Source organism: Rhinolophus hipposideros (assembly GCF_964194185.1).
Source record: "Rhinolophus hipposideros genome assembly, chromosome: 18".
NCBI lineage: Eukaryota > Metazoa > Chordata > Mammalia > Chiroptera > Rhinolophidae > Rhinolophus > Rhinolophus hipposideros.
Window position 1 is genome coordinate 12,957,942 of NC_138064.1, and position 16,662 is coordinate 12,974,603.

The following is a 16,662-nucleotide window of genomic DNA, read 5'->3' on the forward strand; positions in this document are numbered from 1 at the left end:
TCTTCAGAAGTGTTTTAGTAGTCTGTCAAACTCAGTTGACAATGTTTTATCAATTATGGAAGCTATTTCCATAGTGATAAAATTAATGGTTTAGAAGGAGATAGAAAATTCCTTTGACATCTAAGCACAAAAGTCATCCCAGGGGTTTTGCAGATAAATCAAACCCAGTGCTCCCTCTGTTAATGAAGAGAACCCATTTCAAGAGCGTACTTCAGTTCCAGAAACATCATTAGCAGAGAAGGAAATAATAAAGAAGATACAGGGAATTGTTCCAGGATGTCAGATAAAAGTCTGTCCAGATTAAGAAAATATTAAATAGTAACTGAAATGCTGTCAGACATCACAGAAAACACACATCACTGTGGTGATGGTTCCAGCAATAGTTTTCATGATGTTTATGTCTTCAATTTGCATAAAGGACTTCAGAGGGCAGACAGAGATGTCCCCCCAAAAAGGAGTGTGTATTATCTTGTCTCCCTTTCCCCATGCTCTCATAACTCTACACTCAGCCCCCTTTTTTTAAAATTTCTGGACAAATAAAATCATAGTCACATAAACCATAAGCAAGTTTGAGAGAGTATTAAGAAACCTGTTTTTAAATGTTCATGTACCACTATGCTCCCCTCTTTTCACTTCTGTCTTCTTTCCTTCTACACCTATTACCTCTTTCAGATTTATTTAGTCCTGTTTCACCAATGCAGGAGGAAATGTAAGGATGAGCCCTTTTATTCCTTAATTAGATTTAAAATTGAATACATAAATACACATTACATAATGTCTGACATAAAATTGCATTTAAAAACATTTTCCATAGCTATTTCAGAGAGGGATAGATGCCTCACATAGGAAATGCCATTGTGATTCTGTAGTAAAATTGATAGTGTCATTGATTATTGTTCATGCTAGCAATGAACTTGGCCAGTGGGTTTGTCCAAATCAAGCAAACCCAGAGCCTTTCATTACAGAATGTCATGAGGCAGAGCTGATGCCTATGAGGCAGATGGCCGGTGAGTTTCTTCCCCATGGGTCACGTTAGAATCACAGAAAATATACATTTTAACTGTTGAAGAAAACGGTTCCTTCTTTTGGGCATGGCCTGGAAAGGTTCTGCTCCTTTACACCATGAGGAATCTCAGTATTCTGTGTAAAAGTATCGAGCCACCAAGAGCTTTGGGAGGGCTGACACGTGATTCTGTCTTGACCTTGACTTACTGGCCATCTGCCTTTCTCTTTGGACTGCTCTCATCTTTCCCTTCACGCCTGACTGCCAGCAGTGCTCTTGCTTTCCCTTGACTGTGACACTCAACCTAGGGCTGCCAGGTTGATCTGACCTGGGATCAGGTTCTCCATGGCACTGACCCTCTCCCAGGTTTGCTCCCTCAAACTTTATTAGGTTCCTACAGCAGAACCAGCATGGGTGAGCCATTGGCAATCCTTGCCAACGTGTTATCCAATAGACTTGAAGTGTTAGCCCGCCAAAGGAGACTTCAATGTCAAAATACTGAGTAATTTTCAAGTCTTCTTATAAGGACGCAGGAGATACTGCAAGGGGGGTGGGCAGGGAGGGAGAAGGTTTTCTCTGCTTAGCACATTAAAGTCACATTCCTGATGTAGTCTCTGCATTATTAGAACATTGAACTTGACTAGGAATGTCATTGGCAGTCTTGGGAGAGGAAATTCATGGCCGTCAATGGCTCCCTGGGTCTGTTCTGGATGGTACGCCTGCAGAAAAGGGTGGGGAACCAAACCCACCACACCTTTCTCAGGACACCTTAGTGTTCAGCGAAAGTACTGGAACCTCACTGCTTGCTCTCTGTCTTTCCTCTGGAATGTGATGAATGTTTGCATTTCTCTTAAGAAGACGCTATTAATCTCAACACACACAAAATAACATGTAGTTCCATGGTAGTTTGGCTCTTAACAAAGGCAACAAATCATTTGTAAGGGGTGGTGATGAGGATTGTAACAATGGTGTAGATGGAGAAAGTAAGGAAGTCACTGTTCTTTATTATTGCTTTAACATGTTGTTAAAGTAAACTCAAACGTTGTAACGAAGAGAAATAACGTCACCTTCTTCTAAGGTTGGGTAGGACGGGAGGAATTCTTTTAAATTCTTAAAGGTTATTACAAGATCCAGTTTATAAGCATCAGCTATTGAAGTACAGGTGAGAACTCAGATTCCAGGTACGCAGAGGGTGCAAAAGTGCGGTTGAGAAGAAAGACAGGATCCTCTCATAACTTTCTGCTAGCAAGTGTATAAATTCGTTGGTTAGTGAGCTTTAATGATCAAGTTAGTGATAGAAAATGCCTCTTTTAACATTTATTTGGTCAACCTAATAGTTGGTTACTTGAACAATAGTTTCTATTATAGGATCCATCAAACCAATATTTATGAAGCCAATATTTATCAAGCCTTGGTAAATGATACACTATACTGATATCTTTTCCCTTTTTCACATCTCTAATTTGTCCTGTTGAAAATATAGTGTTTAGAGATTAAGGACATTTAACAGGATCTTTACTTGCTGTTTAACTCAGCACAGTAATAGTTATCAACGAGTACATTACCTTTTCTGGTGAACACACGCAAACACAGAAAGTATACCAGTAATTCAAATAACAAAAGTTCCACAGTTATGCATTTAGGTTATAATTATTTTAATTCATAAAATGAATGAAGATGTGTAAGAAAATAAAAAAAACAGACGGGTTGAATTTTGAGCATTCCTTCATTTCTGGATGCCCTTTCTTTTGGCACTTTAATTTCCTGTGGGGGAATTATGGGATCTTAGGGCATGACTCCCAGGAGGTCTGTGGTATAAGACTCTCTTTGGCTTAAATTTGCCACGGAGTGTCTTTGCTTTTAGCCAAGAATCTTAACTGATGTACCCTTTATAAAGAGCAAGGAAAAGGACTAAATAAATAGTGGTCAGAATTTCACATATGTTTAATAACAGTTACCCTGGTGAAAAACTAAAAAAATAATTATAGTCTATATTCCAGGGTGATCCAATGGGAAAGGAACTTAGCATTTAGGCATATTCTACTTTAGCATCAAATTTAGCATCTTCCTCTCAACAATAACATATTCTCCATTTCTTCTCTATAAATAGCAGATAGGAAAATACCATTTCTTAATGTCAACAAACATGGTGGAAAAAAGTAGCTTAATATTTATGCTTCGTCTGTAGTGTCTTTGGATGGAAAGTACGCCATTAGGACAGCAGATGACTATTAGCCACTGCTCACTGGAGTAGGAATAGACAAATCAATAGTTACTGACTTCCCTGGTCAATAGTGTTGTGGGGCCAGAGCCAGGAGTGCAGTTTCCAGGCTCTCGGCCTCACGTGGAAAAGTGCTGAATCAACTGTGATTGGATGGCCACCAGCTGTGGCTAGTTGGCCATCAGCTGTAACCAGTGAGCCATTGGCCACTAATATAACTGTGGCTACGCTAGCAGAAAATGGGGGCTAGCAAGAAGATGGTGGCTGAGCTAGCAAGGGCGGATTGCGGAGAGGAGAATGCCTCCAGCGAGAATATAGTGGTGTGACTCCCCCATCTATGGCTCCTGGGGTATTCCTTTTTGGCCTCACCATGTCCTGTGTTCTTATGTGGGGAGCGGGAGCTGAGACCCTGCAGGCTGCCCCACATGACAAGGGTTTTCTAAATCTTAGGAGTATGTAGTCTGACCTGAGTCATTTAACATTTTTAAATTGGGAGGCATGAACAAAACATTAGCATAAAGCAGGATGCTGCTAACATTAAAAAAAAACAACTTCCTATTTGTTCTCTGTTATCTACTCATGAAAACTGTGCGTGTGCAGCCCCTCTCTCTGACAAGGGGTGGGTAGGTGTGTTTTAGGGGCCTGCCTGCACCAGTGTCAGTCGTGGGGCAGAAGGACCTGGCGCACCTGCAGATGGAGCGGTGGTGGGGAACTGCCGCTCCCTACCCCCAACTGCATACTTAAATTTTGCCACAAGAGCACTTTCCTCGTGGGCTACTGAGATAATGAGCCATTTCTTCCTAGTATTATGCGTTCAGGATCCATACACTGTTAGAGGTAAAGGTACTTTCGAGGTCATTTGATTTAACCCTGTCCTACTGTGGAACAGAGAACAGAAGCTAGTCTAAAATAACACAGTTCCTCTGGGTGTGGGAGAGCAGACTCAATTTTCATTTCTAGACGTGACTTTAATCCTTTTGTTGAAGCCATTACATTTCTCCCACAGAAATGATTTTGAGGCGCAGTGCTGTGGTCAGTGCCTTACCTGCTGAAACCATACAGTTGTTTAGACCAATAGAACTTTCTGCCGCGATGGAAATAGTCTAGATTGGCACTGTCAGTGTGACTAATGGGCAGCAGAATAGGCTAGTGTGACTGAGAAACTAGATTTTCTTAAAAGTTTTATTGTGTAAGTATAGAGAGTCCCTGTCTATCCTTCCCCCAGCTTTCCCTGATGTTAACAACTTGCATAACCCATGGCATTTGTCAAAACGAAGCATTCAACCTTGGTACAATACTACTAACTAATCTACAGTTTTTGTGCAGAGTCCACCAGTTTTTCTGCTAATGTCTTTTTTTCTGGTCCAGGATTCAGTGCAAGATCCCACACTGCATTTATTCACCGTGCTTTCTTCGTCTTGAAGAATGGAATATCCAATTTCATTTCATTTTCATTTGAATGGCCACATGAGGCTGGTGGGTACTAGAAGGGACAGTGCAGCCGTGGAATGGACAAAACCCATTCACATCCATCACCTTCTTCCATTCTGACAACAACTCAATGAGGAGCCATTTTTACTTCCCAGTTACGGAGGAGGAAAGTGAGGCCCAGGGAACCTGTGACTTACTCTCGTCACATCACTGGTGAGTGACCAAGTGGTTGAAAGCTTCGAGAGTTTTCTGACCCTCGGCTGCACAGCTGCTTCCTCACAGTGACACGTGTGACTTAAAACTCACAGGAGACTCTGATGTAACATTTATTACTAAGATATGTGGCAAAATCTATACGTCTCACGACATCTTTTAAAAAGCGGACAGCCCTGGGGAGAGGAAAAGGTCTCTGAAAGAAGGGTCCTCTTCTCCCTGACCTCTGGATAGAAGTTGGATCCCAGACCCCAATCTTAGGACCTCTGCGGTATTTACATGCTCTCCCTAAGTGATCTCATTTACTTCCTTGACTCTAAATAACATTTATAAACTGATGGGCCCCAAATTTATATCTCCAGGCCAAACCTTGCCCTGCAACTCCACCTGCTTCCCTGCCATAGTCATGTGAATGTCTAACGGCATCTGCATCTGAGAATTCTTCACATGGTACCTTCCCCAATACCCCCCAGTCCTGGCTTCTCCAAGCTTTCCCATCTCTGTAAATGGCACCACTATGATTCAGTTACTCGAGCTAAAAATCTAGAAGTTATTCTTGATTTTTTTCTCTCTGATTCTCATTTACAACATCCAATCCACCGACAAAGATTGTTTCTCCAGCATATATGTGTGATCATTCACCTCCCTGGAAGCTTCATCTTTTCTCACCAAGGCTGCTGCCACAGCTCCCTGCGAAAGAGTCTCCAATCAATTCTTACAATTTTTCTCCTTACAATCATCTAACGACTTCCCATTGCCCCTGAAAATAAAACCCAATCACGTTGTGATGGCTTAAAAGGCTCTAGATGATCCCTTATCTACTTTTCTGATTTCATTCTCCGTATTCTGTATTCGTGACATTCCAGCCAAACCAGACTTCTGTCCAACTGAAAACTCAAACCCATCAAATAAGAACATATCTACCTCAGGGCTTTGCAAGCTATGATTCCCTCTGTTTGGAAGTTCTAGTTACATACAGACCTCTGCCTGGCTGGTTCATGTTATTAGGGTTTCAGTTTAATAGTCATTTCCTCATAGAGACCTTTCCTGACCTCCCATTCAAACTCTACCACATTGCCTCAATTACTTTCCTAGTAGCAATTACCCACTCTCTGAAATTATCTTACGTGTTCTTTTTGTACCCTTGGTCATTCCCAATTAGAACGTTAGTTCCATGAGACCAAAAAGGCCCACCTTTCTTGGGTACTGTATCTCCAGTGCCTGTAAATGTTTGGTACAAGGTAGAAGCTCAGTAAATATCATTGAGCAAATGAATGAAAGAGGGCTCACATTCCAATATGTGTTGGGCCCTCAATAGAAATGAATCCCGTCCTACTGCCTTGGTAATGATTTTTCTGAGTGACATTCCAAGGTCAACCCCTTACTGGGCCAAACTCTCTGGTGAGATTAATCAAGTGGTCAGCCACAGCTCCCTGGGCCTCACAATCATGTGTATAACAGAATGACACACCGGAAGTCAAAGCCATTGTCTGAGATAGACCAGGCTAGGCAAGCCTACAGCAACAAAACCCTCAAAACCTCAGTGGCTGAATACAACAAAGGTCTTTACTCACACAAACTCTAGTGCAGACTGGGTCACTCTCTAGGGCACCTCTTCTCCATGTAGCAATTCAGCAATCCAGAATGTTTTGATATTATGATGCTGCCATCACAATAAATGGCTTCCTGGTCTCACAGCAGGCGAACAGAGAGCTGGCACTTCACACACCAGCTTCTAAATGCTTTAACCCAGAAGTGACAAACACTATTTCTAATCACAGTCCATTAGCCTGAACTCCCCACAAGACTCTGACTAATTACAAGGGGGGGATGCAATATGGGAGAAAAAAATGACTATTTGGTGAGTAGAAAATGTCTCTGCAACAGTTCACACTTGAACACACATAAACCAATACTTCTCCAAGGGGGATCATTTAAACTCCCATCTAGTCATTGCGTCCAGCTGTAAGGGCAGTATCTCTAGGGCTGTTGGTATGCAGCATCTCCATTGGGCCAGGACCTGTGAATTAAAATGACAAATTATCTGTCCCTCTCCCCCTGTATCCAATATACAATGTACAGGGACAGGGCACCCACAAAATATACCCCCTTTTGGAGAAGAGATGATTGTGAGACACACAGCCATCTCTGTTCAATACCAGAGCGTGGGGTTCTCTGTCGTGCCACTTCTGGAAGTTTCTTCCTTTTTCATTATTTTCCTTGGTCTAATATGCAGTGAGTATTAGGTGAACGTGCCCTTCTAGCGAGTTGCATGGATTCTCAGCCTACTTCCTGCTTGTAAAATAGTAAGTCTGAAATAGTCTCTTTCAAACCAACAGCAGTTTTCTCATCTAGCTGCTTCTAGTCTACTCTATGAGGTAACAACCACACACATAGTTCTTTTGGAGAAATGATCTCATCTTTGTTTCCTTGATTTCTTACCTCCATGCTCTACCTCCCCACCCCCACCTCCCATCCCCCCATCTCTCCACTTTATGGTGCTGTCTGCTTTGGTGAGGACACTACTCCTTTCATAGGATTTTACCTGGTGTCTTTTGATCCAACAGAAAGGTTTTATCCAGCACCACACCATCCATTTGATTTTTTCCCCCTGAGTTGCTTGCAGTCTTTATTGCTCAAATGTTTTCTTAGTACTATTAGGAGTCAAGAAGTGGTCCTTGGACCAGCTTCATTTGGTCTCAAATTTCTGAAATATATTTCCTTTCTTTTCTGCTTGTGAAAGAGGCAGCTCTTTCTTGAGCTCATCTCTTTCTTCTAAGACCTTGTCACATAGAGTCTATAGCAATCTCTGCCCCTGGAGCTGTGGGCTCATTACCCTGTGGTCTCCTGCATTGCCGTCTTCTAGTTGCTACAGGCAATGGACTGCATAATGTGGAGTACCATGTTCCCAAAAGTTGGCATTAGTTTCCTCGCTGTCGTCGCCTAACCACTGAGGCAGGGCTACATATTGCAGTTCTGAGTTCTTTTGTTATGGCAGCACCCCTGGACTAGGGGATGCAAGGTCCCTTCACACTGTAATGTTCTATGATTTCAACATGATATACCCTGGTTTCTCCTACAGTAAAATCCCGTTGCCAGGACACTATTGAAAGCATGTGCATCCACCCAAAAGGAAATCAGCATACTGAGTAAATACTGATGTGCACTTGCCTCTTACATTTGCTTGAAAAGACAGAGCAGAAGGAGAGTAAAGAGGCAGTAGCGTGATCTTCAGTTGTAAGTCTTCCCTACTTTGGGTGTAATGCTACGATACCAATTCAGTATACGGAGAACAAGAGACAGAGGGCAAGTCAAAAAGCAGTCCAGCAGGAGAAGGGAGGGAGGCACAGAGTGCTAAAGAATGTCATTGAGAGGAATAATTCCTACAGTCAAAGAGGGTGTGGTGGGCAGAGGTGGGAGAGACTCCACTTTTCTTTGTCTCTGGCAGCTGCTCAGGCAAGGAGTTTGAGGCAAGTCTCAGCAAATGACTCAAAAAAAAGAAGCAGGGTTAGCAGTTAAAGCTCAGGGTTTTCGAGAACATTGGCCATGCCAGGCTTCCACAACATTCTTTAAAGTATTGGAAATTCTATTAATCCTGGGCTTTGTAGAAGCCGTAGCCAAGTGAAGGGATGGGAGTCACGGTGGGTACTGGAGGTGCAGTGAGAGGAGCAAGAGCTAGGGTCTCTCTGACTTTGAGCACAGTGCCTTGACCCCTCTGAGTGTCACTTCCTTCGTCTGTAAAGATGAGGAAAATTAAAACACTTAGGTTGTGGTGAGAAATAAACAAGACAAGGTACACAAATAGTACACAGTGAGTGCCCACCCATTGCTGATGCTTCGTATGCTGCTGCTGACACTAACGCGGTCACAGGGGAGGTGGTAGAGGTTCTTGGCCTGTCTGTACATTAGGAGTACCTGGGAGCTTTCAACAACCCAATGCCTAGGAGGCACCTCACCGCTTAAATCGGAATTGCTAGGGGCAGAATCCAGATATTAGCAATATCTCCTCAGTTGACTACAATGTGCAGTCAACGTAGAGCACCACTGGTGAAGGGTAACACTTCCGGAGAACAGGTGTATCTTCATAGAATTAAATACCTCTAGAAGCATACATTAATCAGGCAAAATTGTAAGAGGTTGCTTCCAAAATTGTAAGAATTGTCCACAGGCCTCATGGGTGTCGATCCATCTATGCATATAATTGTTCCACAAACATTTACTCAATCCCTTTATTTACTTCCCTCTAGCAAGTGCTGGGGATTTGAAGATGAATAAGAAAGAGAGAGGGAAGGATGGAGGAAGGGAGGGAATGGAGAGAGAGAGAGAGAGAGAGAGAGAGAGAGAGAGAGAGAGAGAGAGAGAGAGAGAGAGAGAGAAGTATTCTTGGGGAATTGATAGTCAAGTGTAAGAGCTAAGCAAGAAAATCAACCTCCAACTTGAACAACAATAGCTTCAATGAAAGATGGGTTACAAAGGGATCTCAGCTATTTTTATCATGGCTAACTTCTTTCAAAAAGACGTACTGAAATCAATACATCAAAGATTTGTCCAGTTTGGGTAGTATGTGGGTATTTGCTATATTATTTTTTTACATCTTTTTCTATGTTTGAAATATTTCATTGAAGAAGAAAATGCTACATTTTGCTAAGTGTTGGGTCGGGGTAAGCTTAGGATGCAATGGGAACAAAGAGGAAGACCACCCATCACCTCGCCCAGACAGGGTGTGGGAAGGTGGGAGAGAGAGTCACGGAAAGCTTTCAAAGAAACCACTGTCACTTATAAAATAAGAAGGCGTCATAAGGGCATTTGCCTTCTAGAAAGATAAATGGGAGACAGTTGAAATATGGAGGCAGGGATATCATTAGAAGACCATTTCCCTTTGGTGTGACATCTGTAAGGCTTAGTCTAAGGCACCTACAGTGGGCATGGGGAGGAGTTGCAGAGACCAGAGACATTCTGCAGAGAACAGATAAAACTCGGATACCAATTGGATGTCAAGGTAAGCAAAAGGAAATCTGGGGTGCCTCTTGAGTTCCTGGCAGTGGCTTTTGGATGGACACAGTTCTTGGCACCCATAACTCAGCCAGGGCTTCCAGGATGAGCAACAGATTAGAAGCAGGGGAGAGAAGACGTTGAGTTCTTTTGGTGAAGTGGTGCTGGGGTATACCCAAGTGTCCACAGCGATAGGATACATGGGTTCAAGAGGGAGGTCAAGCCAGAGGTATAGGTATGGGGTCATCAGTGTTTTGTTCCTGTCTTGGGGAGAAGGAATAGATTCAGACAACAAGGTAATTAACACAGAGCCCTTGAACACGCCTGCTTTATAATCGTGAGGATTACAGTAAGAAGAAATTTATTTCAGAAGGCTAAGACGAAGCAATAGACTAACGGGAAGTGAAAATCAGGAAAGAGTTCTCATTGAGCCCGAGGGAAGGTCTGGATGTCAAACAGAAAATCACCCCAAAGGTGAAAACCATGCAGAAATCAATAGGAGACCCATGAAAGGTATCACTAAATATATAGCAATTCATTTGCTGGCCAATGGTGGTTACAAAAGCTATTTCAGGACACCAGATGGTAGAGGATGGACTTAAAACATGGAATATACTCATGAAATGTTTGTTGAATGAAAATGCACTGGGCTACTGCCATCTTGGAAGAGGCCTTGAGCCTGAAAGCAAAGGTAGGAGATGCCGGAGAAGGAATTAGGTCTTTTATGGGGCTTCCCAGTTTGGCTGAGGACCAGTGGTTCTGCTGGTGGGTGAATCTAGAAAGGAGGTTCCCTTTTCTCAGCCTGGTTGAGTTTGTTTTTACCAACATTCTCCAGCTCTGATCCATTATCAGTAAGTGTCACACCTTTGCCATATATAGAAACAGTAAGTGAGAAAAAAATGCACTGTGGGAGAGGATGACTCAGGAAGTCTGGCAGTGAGATACATGAGCCTTTTACCTTTACTGGTGATAGACTGAGGGCCCTCAAGGCAAAGACTGCTGTCTGGCTCTCCTCCTGGGCGTGCTCCTCCTCCTATCCTTTTGTATAGCTCCGAGCATGCCACCAGTACCCACAACAAATCATTAATTAAAGCTAGCTGTGGGTCCAGGTTTGAAAGTCCAAAGTTGCCACATGGCACTGAGTGTGTGTGTGTGTGTGTGTGTGTGTGTGTGTGTGCGTGTCTGTGTGCTTCACAAGCAATTATAGCCACGGCCTCTCTCATTCACCCACCTAACTCTGTAGCAGGTACTGAAGCCCAAATAAGGGAAGAAAGCTCTGTTCTTGTTGCATCTCCAGAGTGCAGTAGGTACCTTGTACCTACCACAGACAGACATTCGGAAAATATCTATTGACTGACAGTTGGGAGGGGTGGGGGTGGAATTTTCTGGCACTCTGAATTTCCTTAATATTTTTTTTCTGATTTGGCGATGTGAGTTGTATCAGCCAGGTTTCAACCAGAGGCCCAGAACCAGTATACATATTAAGAGATTTATTACAAGAAATCAGCGTACACTACTGGCTAAGCAAGTCCAAAATTTATAGGGCAGGCAACCAGGAAGGAAAGATCACAAGCAGAGTGGAGCTCTGTGGGCATGGCTGTGCTGTCGTCCACAGGAGGAATTTCTTCTCTCTCTCTCTCTCTCTCTCTCTCTCTCTCTCTCTCTCTCTCTCTCTCTCTCTCTCTCTCTCTCTCGCTTTCTCTCTCTCAGATATCTCAGCTGGGGTTTTAAGGGCTTCTAACTGATTAAATCAGGCTCACCCGGATTATCTGGTATAACCTCTCTTACCTAAAGTCAACTGATTAGTGACTTTAATGACATCTGCAAAAATCCTTCACAGTCACATCAAGATTAGGGTCTGATGGAATAACTGGGGACTTTAATTTAGCCAAGTTGACAAGAAAGCTGTCACATGGGTTTAAGAATAATGTGCTGGAGACCCTGTGGATGAGTAAAGAAAATAGGTGTGTGTGTGTGTGTGTGTGGAGAGAGAGAGAGAGAGAGAGAGAGAGAGAGAGAGAGAGAGAGAGAGAGAGAGAGAGAGAGAGAGAGAGAGAGAGGGAGGGAGAGGGAGGTGTGGGGGTGGGTAGAAGTCCTGGGACCTCCTTGTTTTCCCTTTTGTATCTAGGGGTCTCACAGAACGTCCGTTTGGGAGGATCATTTTTGTCTAACATATTGCCCAGGGAAATCATGACCTGAGTTTCTGTAACCTTGACACAATGAGGAAGCGCCAGTCCAATGCTTTAGGTGGTGGCGGGCCACCAGAACCCGCCGCCCCCCTTGCTTCCTTCACAGCCAAAGCCCCCCCACTGGCCAGTGGTGCTCTGTTTTTTCCTTCAGAGCTCCCTGCACCGAGTGCATTTCTCCATAGCGGCGCCAGAGGGCGCCCGAGCTGAGGAAAACGCCGCGGGCTCCAGCAGGAGCCTCCTCGCAGGTGCTGCGGCGACGCCGGCGACTCTGGGGCAGTGACCCGGGACCCCCTGGCTCGGGCACCTCCCCTTCCCCGGGACACCCACCAAGGCTGCCACCCTTATGTACACTTTTCAGGGACAGACAGAACTGGGAGCAAAGACCTAGTCAATTCGCTTTCCTTCTTAAGGGGTAGGAAGGGGCGTGCGCTGGGGAGGGAGGTGGCGGCCCCAGGACAAGTGAGAGGGCCCCCCCGGAGATACCTCGTGCCTCACTGGCCACCTCCTACTCCTGAAGCCCAGGGGCGACGTGTCTCGGTACTGGGGAGGAAGTCCCCGGCGCCCGCTCCCCATCCTGCAGGCAGCCTCTCTGGGACCCCTGTGGGTGCGCACAGACCCCGCCAGGACGCAGGCCAGACGCCACCGCCCTTCGCGTCCCGCTTGCTGCAGAGTTTGCAGCGAGAGATCCCCATCTCTCTCCCACTTAGCCCGCCCCACCCACATCAGCAGCCTGCCCCCTAAAAGTCAGCGGCCCGAAGCAAAGAGGCAGGTCTTTTCGGTGGTTGTATTTTTTTTTTTTTTTAAAAAAAACACCTTGAGATTAAAAAGGATGTCTGTTGCAGTTGACTAATGTCACCCAGCTCTCCTTTCTCTTCCCGCCTTAAAAATGCAGTCTCCATGAAATGCTTTTAAAAGCAATATAGATTTTGAGGGAAAGAAAAATCACTGGAGGACTTCAACCAAGGTTTTAAAGCAATGGCATTATTAAACATAAGAATGGGCATGGCGTTTTGCACTGCTCAAAGGTGAACAAGGACAAATAGAGTAGATGAGACAGTAGGAAATTGTAAAGAACGGCTGCTGCACTCCTAATTTGCACAATAGGGACATTTAAGCACCCAGCGAGACTGAGCAATAAACACATTTCTCACTCCAACATAACCAAGGTCAGGGAGGGAAGCCCTGTTCTTCTTTTCTTGTCTGATGTAGGCACCTTGTGGCCTCAGCTTATGTGTGGTTTTGGAAAACTCTGACAGGAAGGACTGTCTGGGAGACTTCTCAGTTGTCAAGAAGCTTCTTATATTTCCTAAAGAAACTCAACCTAAATTCATTAAGTCGTGTCACAGAGCACAGAATTAAATTTTTTTTTTTTTAAGACGGCAACTAATCCTGAAACTTAAATATGGGGGAAAGAATCCCACGTATGAAAAGTCTCTGAATTTTTTACGGGAAATGTGCAAAGATACTGTGTTTAAATAGCCTCAGATGAGGAAAATTGGGATTTTCCCCCCCAAAACCCAAATAATTTTCAGCCATCTAGTCCCAGATCTCTCCTCATAGACTTCAATGAAATAAAATGACATCTTTTTTGAGTCATTTAGGAAAATATTTATATATCAGTAAAAGCAAGGAGATTCTTTGAAAGATGTTGCTAACGTGCATTTGAGTAAAGCCAAACCTTGTATGTGTGCTGTTTTTTTTTCTTTTCATTGAAATTGTAGGCTTATATTAAGGAGTTTACCTTCCTTTATAAACATCAGCACAGTGCTGTACTTCCTTTATTTGCAATCAGTATATCCCATGGTTAACAAAGAACTTTTTAAAGAAAAAATGTGCCCTAATGAAATTCAGTACTTCTTTATAAAAAGAAAAAAGGATCTTTTATATGCATTTTTATATGTACTAAATATATAAGCATCGTTTGTACCTGGTAAAGTTGATTTCTGCTGACGGGGTAACCCAGGTAAATCAACATAGAGTCCATAGCACATTATAGGGTACACTTTATTGGGTTTTCCCTTCAGGTAAAGACTTCTTTCTATTAAGAATGTACAAGTGCCCGCATACCTAAACTGCCTTGTTTTCCACAGTGCTGTATACATAATCTCTTTTAAAAATTTTTTAATCAAAGCTTGCTATATTGAATACATTTAATTGGGATCCAGTGGGTAAAAAATATAAACATTTACTGCTGTAGAAAAGTTTTGATTAGTACTTTCCATTAGCAAGTGTTTTCGCGTAAACCCTCTAACAGTCTATTTGCATTCAGACAAGAACAGACTTAGCTAAACAGGTGATGCTTTCAACTGTACAAATATATTATTTCCCATAAATATTCCTAATGAAAGAGGTGGTCTGTTTCAGAGGAAGTAAGTGCAATGAAGACTTTAAAATAATTGGAAAAAAAATCGTTCCCAATCTTGATAAGTACGGGCATGGAAGCTTGAAGGGTGAGTTATGGAGTGTGGAAAGGTAGAGTCTAGAAAACCCCTCCCACGTACATTTTAAAGTAAACTGCCCTAAAGCATGGCAGAAAGCATCTGGGAAGCCTTTCTGCCATTCTCTTATGTCAAAATCTTACCCTTTCTTCCCCTATCCAAAAAAAAAAAAAAAAAAAAAAATGAACCCAAACACAAAGAAAGGGTGTTTGACCCAAATGAAACGTTTCAGGAAGATGAGGGTTTACGCTGGAATTTCTTGACTTGATGAGGCTAAAAATTGTTTAAGTAAATAAAAGAAACACAAAAAAGAAAAATGTGAATACTTTTAAACAAAATTAACATGTAAAAAATTTTCAATTCTCAGAATTTTTGATTAATCTTCATCCAATGTTTAGCTATTCATTTGGATTTTATTAGTTAACAACAAAAATAAAAATAAGATTCAGGTTTTTCAAGGACTTTTTGTTCCCCTTTTCCCATTTATGATTCTCCAATTCAAAAAAGGCTACATTGCTCTTCAACGGTATGTTTTAAATCTGGAATCAAGATGGGAGTAGTTATACCACTGGCTATTTCCTAAGTAACAAGTCAGTGCTCTGTGTTTCATAGATGACAGACCTCTGAATTCACACCATGAAGCGTAGAAAAGTCCCAAGTACTGCAGCCAGAGGTCTGAAGCTAGAGTTTTTTAGTACATAGTTTCAGACTATTCTTAGAATTAAGTGCAGGGAATATCTTCATTTTTATTATTATTGCTATTTTTTGGTAAATTCCTAGCTACCATAATGCTGTGTGTGTGTGTGTGTGTGGTGTGGTATGTGTGTGTGTACACGTGCATGTGTGTGTGGTGTAAGTGTGTGTGTATGTGTGCATGTGTGTGTGTGTATGAGAGAGATGGGAAGAGAGCAGAAGACAGAGCAGCAGGAAAAAACGGGGAAGAACTGAGGACACAGAAAACCTCTGCTTTGGTGTTTTCCATATTCTTTCCTATCTTGTTTACAATGAAATTAAAGAAGAATATTATTTAGGGAAGTAAATACACCCTTCTTTCTTTTTCAGAATTGGTGTTATAGGAGACTCTATTCTGTTTCATTATTATTCAGATGGAACGTTTCTATTCTATGTCTTAATCTGAATGCATTACACACACACACACACAAACACACACTTTTTCTTTCTCTTTGAATGTCATCAGTGTTGGCTGACAATGAAATTATTGATAACATCTCATTCTTTGCTGCGTCCTAGTGGTCTTTCTTTGCAAAATTGATACCTCTATATAATGAATGTAATTCAATGACAGCAGCAAATAATACTTGTTACAATGCTATGCATTAAAAGAATGTCATACCATAAGAATACTTTGTAAAAGAAAAGTTACGTTTCATGTTAGAATTGTTTGATTTGTTTATGGTGAAAAAAATGTTGATACCGTCTAGTCAAATTAGCAAAAAGTCATAAGAAGCAAAATATGTGAAAGAATCTTAATTTTTCAGATGAAATTTGATTACTACTCATTTAACATTCTGTTACCAGGGGAAATTTTATTAATAAATCTAAAATTATGTAACCTGTTTCTTGTGTAGGTTAATCAAGGGGGGGAAATTAGTTTAAACCTGAATAGAATGCAATTTTATTATTTTTTGGTATAAAAAGAACCCTTTCACAGTTTTACTTCCAAGTGCGTTTGTCTAATGATTACTGACATCCCGTTTGTAAAAAATAGCCTTATTCACATATAAGAAATGCACTGTTATGTGCATTATAATATAATATATAATAATAATAACACTTTTATTAGGCACCTCTCATGTGTCTGGCATGACACAGAGTGGGCTTACATAAGGAATAAGAAGGGTACGGTTTGTCCCCTAGAATGCACAGTGTGGTGGCTTTTTTAGGGAAGTTAAACCGGCCTCCTTGTAATCCAGGTTACTTGTCCTTTCTTAATAAATGACTTTCAAAAGACAACTTCCACTTAGCTCTAAAAGACGTTGTACAAATTCTGAATTTGGGGGGTTTGAATTAATAAAATGTTTCCAGAACATTTCCAAAAACTTTTCAGGTTGAGAATTTTAAAACACCCTGGGTGTTTATTGGGTCTATTCACTCCTTGTTGCCTACCTTATACCTTGAACTGGTCTTTATCACCTGTACCAATTTTTTTGCTCT